The sequence below is a fragment of the Triticum dicoccoides genome, chromosome 6B, assembly GCF_002162155.2.
Source record: "Triticum dicoccoides isolate Atlit2015 ecotype Zavitan chromosome 6B, WEW_v2.0, whole genome shotgun sequence".
Taxonomy (NCBI): Eukaryota; Viridiplantae; Streptophyta; class Magnoliopsida; order Poales; family Poaceae; genus Triticum; species Triticum dicoccoides.
In genome coordinates, this window is record NC_041391.1 from 191,829,771 (window position 1) to 191,837,544 (window position 7,774).

Below are 7,774 nucleotides of genomic sequence, written 5' to 3' on the forward strand. Positions count from 1 at the left end.
ATGCCTCATGGGCAAAATGACCAAGACTCCGTTCTCCGGAACAATGGAGCGAGCAACCAACTTATTGGAAATCATACATACTGATGTGTGCGATCCAATGAGCGTTGAGGCTCGCGGAGGCTATTGTTATGTTCTCACTCTCACTGATGACTTAAGTAGATATGGGTATGTCTACTTGATGAAACACAAGTCTGAGACCTTTGAAAAGTTCAAGGAATTTCAGAATGAGGTAGAGAATCAACGTGACCGAAAAATAAAGTTTTTACGATCAGATCGTGGAGGAGAATATTTTAGTCACGAATTTGGTACGCACTTAAGGAAATGTAGAATTGTTTCACAACTCACGCCGCCTGGAACACCTCAGCATAACGGTGTGTCCGAACGTCGTAATCGCACTCTATTGGATATGGTGCGATCTATGATGTCTGTTACCGATTTATCGCTATCATTTTGGGGATACGCTCTAGAGACAGCTACATTCACTTTAAATAGGGCACCGTCTAAATCCATTGAGACGACACCGTATGAATTATGGTTTGGGAAGAAACCTAAGCTGTCGTTTCTAAAAGTTTGGGGATGCGATGCTTATATTAAGAAACTTCAACCTGAAAAGCTCGAACCCAAGTCGGAAAAATGCGTCTTCATAGGATATCCTAAGGAAACCATTGGGTATACCTTCTACCTTAGATCCGAAGGCAAGATCTTTGTTGCCAAGAACGGGTCCTTTCTGAAGAAAGAGTTTCTCTCGAAAGAAGTAAGTGGGAGGAAAGTAGAACTCGATGAAGTACTACCTCTTGAACAGGAAAGTAGTGCAGCTCAGGAAAATGTTCCTGTGGTGCCTACACTGATTGGAGAGGAAATTAATGGTAATGATCAAAGTACTTCGGATCAAGTTGCTACTGAAATTTGTAGGTCCACAAGGACACGTTCCACACCAGAGTGGTATGGCAACCCTGTCCTGGAAATCATGTTGTTAGACAACGGTGAACCTTCGAACTATGAAGAAGCGATGGCGGGCCCAGATTCCAACAAATGGCTTGAAGCCATTCAATCCGAGATAGAATCCATGTATGAAAACAAAGTATGGACTTTGACAGACTTGCCCGATGACCGGCGAGCGATAGAAAATAAATGGATCTTTAAGAAGAAGACGGACGCGGATGGTAATGTTACCATCTATAAAGCTCGACTTGTCGCTAAGGGTTATCGGCAAGTTCAAGGGGTTGACTACGATGAGACTTTCTCTCCCGTAGCGAAGCTGAAGTCCGTCCGAATCATGTTAGCAATTGCCGCATACTATGATTATGAGATATGGCAAATGGACGTCAAAACGGCATTCCTTAACGGCTATCTTAAGGAAGAACTGTATATGATGCAGCCGGAAGGTTTTGTCGATCCCGAGAATGCTAACAAGGTATGCAAGCTCCAGCGATCCATTTATGGGCTGGTGCAAGCATCTCGGAGTTGGAACATTCGCTTTGATGAGATGATCAAAGGGTTTGGGTTTATGCAGACTTATGGAGAAGCCTGCGTTTACAAGAAAGTGAGTGGGAGCTCTGTAGCATTTCTCATATTATATGTAGATGACATACTTTTGATGGGAAATGATATAGAACTTTTGGGCAGCATTAAGGCCTACTTGAACAAGTGTTTTTCAATAAAGGACCTTGGAGAAGCTGCTTACATATTAGGCATCAAGATCTATAGGGATAGATCGAGATGCCTCATAGGTCTTTCACAAAGCACATACCTTGATAAGATATTGAAGAAGTTCAATATGGATCAGTCCAAGAAAGGGTTCTTGCATGTATTGCAAGGTGTGAGATTGAGCTCGGCTCAATGCCCAACCACGGCAGAAGATATAGAAGAGATGAGTGTCATCCCATATGCCTCAGCCATAGGGTCTATTATGTATGCCATGCTGTGTACCAGACCTGATGTAAACCTCGTCGTAAGTTTGGTAGGAAGGTACCAAAGTAATCCCGGCAAGGAACACTGGACAGCGGTCAAGAATATCCTGAAGTACCTGAAGAGGACTAAGGATATGTTTCTTGTTTATGGAGGTGACGAAGAGCTTGTTGTAAAGGGTTACGTCGACGCTAGCTTCAACAAAGATCTGGATGACTCTAAGTCACAAACCGGATACGTGTATATTTTGAATGGAGGGGCAGTAAGCTGGTGCAGTTGCAAGCAGAGCGTCGTGGCGGGATCTACATGTGAAGCGGAGTACATGGCAGCCTCGGAGGCAGCTCATGAAGCAATCTGGATGAAGGAGTTCATCACCGACCTAGGAGTCATACCCAATGTGTCGGGGCCGATCACTCTCTTCTGTGACAACACTGGAGCTATTGCCCTTGCCAAGGAGCCCATGTTTCACAAGAAGACCAGGCACATCAAGCGTCGCTTCAACTCCATTCGTGAAAACGTTCAAGATGGAGACATAGATATTTGCAAACTGCATACGGATCTGAATGTCGCAGATCCGTTGACTAAACCTCTTCCGCGAGCAAAACATGATCAACACCAGAACTCTATGGGTGTTCGATTCATCACAATGTAACTAGATTATTGACTCTAGTGCAAGTGGGATACTGTTGGAAATATTCCCTAGAGGCAATAATAAAATGATTATTATTATATTTCCTTGTTCATGATAATTGTCTTTTATTCATGCTATAATTGTGTTATCCGGAAATCGTAATACATGTGTGAATACAGAGACCACAACATGTCCCTAGTAAGCCTTTAGTTGACTAGCTCGTTGATCAACAGATAGTCATGGTTTCCTGACTATGGACATTGGATGTCGTTGATAACGGGATCACATCATTAAGAGAATGATGTGATGGACAAGACCCAATCCTAAGCATAGCACAAGATCGTGTAGTTCGTTTGCTAGAGCTTTTCCAATGTCAAGTATCTTTTCCTTAGACCATGAGATCGTGTAACTCCCGGATATCGTAGGAGTGCTTTGGGTGTACCAAACGGCATAATGTAACTGGGTGACTATAAAGGTATACTACGGGTATCCCGAAAGTATCTGTTGGGTTGACATGGATCGAGACTGGGATTTGTCACTCCGTATGACGGAGAGGTATCTCTGGGCCCACTCGGTAATGCATCATCAAAATGAGCTCAAAGTGACCAAGTGTTTGGTCACGGGATCATGCATTACGGTACGAGTAAAGTGACTTGCCGGTAACGAGATTGAACGAGGTATTGGGATACCGACGATCGAATCTCGGGCAAGTAATGTACCGATTGACAAAGGAAATTGTATACAGGGTTACATGAATCCTCGACATCGTGGTTCATCCGATGAGATCATCGAGGAGCATGTGGGAGCCAACATGGGTATCCAGATCCCGCTGTTGGTTATTGACCGGAGAGTCGTCTCGGTCATGTCTGCGTGTCTCCCGAACCCGTAGGGTCTACACACTTAAGGTTCGGTGACGCTAGGGTTGTAGAGATATTAGTATGCAGTAACCCAAAAGTTGTTCGGAGTCTGGCATGAGATCCCGGACGTCACGAGGAGTTCCGAAATGGTCCAGAGGTGACAAATTATATATAGAAAGTCAGGTTTCGGCCATCGGGAAAGTTTCGGGGGTCACCGGTATTGTACCGGGACCACCGGGAGGGTCCCGGGGTCCACTGGGTGGGGCCACCTATCCCGGAGGGCCCCATGGGCTGAAGTGGGAGGGGAACCAACCCCTGGTGGGCTGGTGCGCCCCCTCCCCCTTGGGCCCCCCTGCGCCTAGGGTTGGAAATTCTAGGGGTGGGGGCGCCTCCACCTGGCTTGGGGGGCAAGTTTCCCCCCTGGCCGGCGCCCCCCCTTGGAGATTGCATCTCCTAGGGACGGCGCCCCCCCTAGGGGCCCTATATAAAGAGGGGGGAGGGGGCAGCCGCACCCATGCTCTTGGTGCCTCCCTCTCCCTCCGCAACACCTCTCCCTCTCGTAGTGCTTGGCGAAGCCCTGCCGAGATCGCTGCTGCATCCACCATCACGCCGTCGTGCTGCTGGATCTCCATCAACCTCTCCTTCCCCCTTGCTGGATCAAGAAGGAGGAGACGTCTTCCCCAACCGTACGTGTGTTGAACGCGGAGGTGGTGTCCGTTCAGCACTAGGACCTTCGGTGATTTGGATCAAGACAAGTACGACTCTCTCAACCTCGTTCTCTTGAACGCTTCCGCTCGCGATCTACAAGGGTATGTAGCTGCACTCCTATCTCTCGTTGCTAGATGAACTTCATAGATTGATCTTGGTGAAGCATAGAAAATTTTTATTTTCTGCAACGTTCCCAACAGCTTTTACCTCCTTCGAGAGGGGCTTGAACTCGTAAACTTGTGCGTACAATCTCGTCGTAGCTAGGGCCTTGCCTCCTCATACGTACCCCCTACTCTTACTGTCAGACTTACAACCACGACAGATAGTTAGTGATATTCTGTTTAAGCTAATCTCTTATCTCTATCTCCCCTTGGAGTCCTCCTGCGGTTAGCCTGGCTGCCGAATACTGTAACCTATCAGAGACATCTCTCGATCAGATCAATATAAACCAATGCGAGTCCTCTATTTGAGAGTTGAGATGCTTCCACAATCTTCACATGGTAATCAAAGCCTCCCTCTTCCACTGCATCTAGCAACCATCTTCTCAATCGCATCATCCAGCCTCCCATCTTCCCATCACACCCACTATTTCTTTCTCCAGCCAAACTATCTCCACCGGCCTGAACAATACCATCTCCGAGCCTCTCACAAGAACCAACTATATTATATCGCGAGCCCAAGCTCGCTCCCAGACCATGGGGACAGGGCTATATGGGTATGTCGATCAGACCATTGCCGAGAAACCAAAAACCATTGTTACCAAAACCTCCAAAGGGAAGGAACAAACCGTTCCTAATCCGGCCCATAGCCCTTGTCTTACTCAAGATGCAGCGGACATTCGGACAAGGAGGACGCAGAATAAGTCCGGTTGTGTCCGCTTCGGACCCAAATCTGACCCAATTTGCAACGAAAATGCGTCCAAACGCAAACAGAATGAACATAAAATGGAAATGGATGTCCGCTTGGGCATCTTTTTTGTCTGGGCGGACATAAACGGATGCGGCCGGACCAAATGGGTCGTCGCATTGGAGTTGCTCTAAGAGATTGGAAATTTTCTACGGACCTACCACAACCATGCTAGGTAGTAGTATGATGGATTGTTTCCCATATGTCTGTCATCTAATCATCGATGTATGGTTGAGAGGCATTTGGTTCTCTTTAGCGAATTACACCAAAATATATTTTCCTAGACTTTCGACTGCTACAAAATTTAAGGCCCCAACTTGTTTTCTACTCTGCATTGAGAGGTTTGGGGTCTTGCCAAAAGTTGGAGGTGTTGGTGCTATTTTTATTTTACTAGATGACCCGGTTGCGCCAATGGCGCAAGAAGCCAATTCGAAGCAATGTTAGTGGAGAGTAAGAGATGTAGATGGAAAGATAATGCAATGTGGATTGTATTGCAGACAATAGAATGACTTAAATTGGTTTACAGATAGTAGAATAACTGATATCAATTTACAGAAATAGACTTATATATAGGCAGCCTCACAGCTTATTTAGACATCTTCTTAGTCCGGTTGTGGTCTTCAGAGGATATGTACACATAAGCAAAGTGTTAGTCGTCGGATAATGCTTGCATGGTAGACTTCCACACAGGTACTTGAAGGCCTATAAAAGGTGTTGGTTCCACTGCCACTCCATTTGGAGTAGCCCATATAGTTATTATCTCCGCAATATCTTTGCTTTCATTGGTCCATATGACACACGTGTAGAACCATATATCAAGGAAATCACCAACATGATAGTTATTGTTCTCTAGCTTGCAACAATGAACCAGGATGTCTTCCATTATAGGTGAGGTGGGTTGTTGGTAGCCCTGTAATCCTTATCTCATCTCTTCGAGAGAGGATATGTGATACTGCACCAATAGACACGATGAGAGGACACCAAGCAACCTGCGGTAGACAGAATAAATGGCTTAGGAGGGGAAAACAGAAATGAAAAGAGTGTGTATAATAATCATACTACACAAAGGATAAGTTAACTATGCCTGCAATCACCATGGATAGAATTAGTAACATCTATCTGTTTCTTGAATTGAACGCAGGTGAATGCATCTCCAGTAAGAGAAGAATAGGTAGTGAGCACACAAGTTTGCACTTTACACAGGTAAGTAATTGGATCAGGTCATCAGGTTTGCTAATGAGGTTAGAACAAAAGTTTGGTATCAAAAGTAACTTAATACAATTGCAGAGGAAAGGTTTTGTAAGAAAGGTACTCTGTAAGCAATTTCTTCTGGTCAAAACAGATGCAAAGTAAAGGTGTGAAAACATCAGTTTATCTTGGTTTTTAGGCCTATTATCAAACATCTTGGTTTTTAGGCCTATTATCAGACATCTAGGTTTTTAGGCCTATTATCAAACAGCCTATGAGTGTCACAAAAACAGTGAAGTAGATAAAATCTGGGAGTTATTCAACTAAGTTTGACAATACAAAGTTTATTTCCTGTGAAAAATACATCATCTGGTTTTTAGGAAGATCCAACATACAAACAACAAATGGTTTAATTTACATGTGTCATCGCCATTGCAGAACTAAATACACCTATCCCAGATCCTTGCACCTAGAGCAGAGAAATAATTTCAAGTAAAGAAAAGCGGGAACGATTGTTAAGGAGGTATTTTTGTCGAGGATGTCAGCTGCAACCTCCCAAAGCATAGGGACAACATAAATTAGGGGTTCACTAAGAGTATTATGTTAACAATCTGGTCTCACACATAGCCTAAGTATATACTCATAGGCATGTTCCTTAGTATATAACTAATAACAAAGACGCATTGTCGATCAATTAAACCAAAGTTAATAGTGCAGCGTGTTGTCTGTAAAGTCAAGTGACCATGCAGTTGTTTTTCCTGGGATAAAGATGGTGTGATCTTCTCCATGGTCTTTAGTTTTCATCTTTCAGCCTATGTATATGAAGTCTTGGTTGACCTGCACTTCAATTGATAGTTTGGTAAAGCCTTGTACTAAAAAGATCAGAAAACAAATTGGTGATTAGCATGTACTGCTCCAAGAAACCTGGATCACCATCTGAATGAAAATGCACCTAAAGGAAGGTGTATCACAATTTCTTAGTCCATTCTCATTCATAGTATTCTCCCTGATGATTTCTCAAGATGTTTCAGTATAGATCTTTGGCCACATATGTCCAATACAAAGTTGTCATATGCAATGGAACACATGGTACATGATCACATATATTAACAAACTATCTTCAGAAGATTGGATGGAAACCTCCTAACATAAGAAAATCTTTTGATCTAAGTGCGTGTTTCTTCTAAGGTGGTCAGCAAACTGGACCCTCACAAAAGAGCTAACATAGCAGAGATAAAAACTAATGAACTGAAGACAACCTCAATTAGGACCTATAAACCTCTCAGATGTCATCGAAGCAAACTATCATGTACAGATCATTGCCAACGTTCATCTTGAATGTAAGCAGGACATCCATACCAACCTCAAGTCCTGTTTTTAGGAGAAATTTATTGTATCCATGTTAATCAAGATGCAGACATCATGTGATTGTTCGTCATACTCGGTCCTAGATAGTGAAGCGTTGTTTGCCAAACTGTAGTCCCACCAGTCCGTGCTTGGGATATTCAAACGACAAGCTACTTCCTTTGGTATTTTCTGGGCGACCATATATTACACCCAAAAAAGAGTGAGTGTT

The 7,774-nt window shown here is 44.0% G+C and overlaps 1 long non-coding RNA gene across 2 annotated transcripts in view; it reads right to left on the bottom strand.

Moving 5' to 3' along the window:
* Positions 1–5,878: 5,878 nt before the first annotated feature.
* LOC119320211 overlaps positions 5,879–7,774 on the bottom strand; it is a 7,539-nt gene continuing 5,643 nt past the window's right edge. For both annotated transcript variants that reach the window (XR_005154852.1, XR_005154855.1), the window contains exon 6: positions 5,879–5,999. This is a non-coding gene — a long non-coding RNA (uncharacterized LOC119320211). The remainder of the gene's footprint in view (positions 6,000–7,774) is intronic.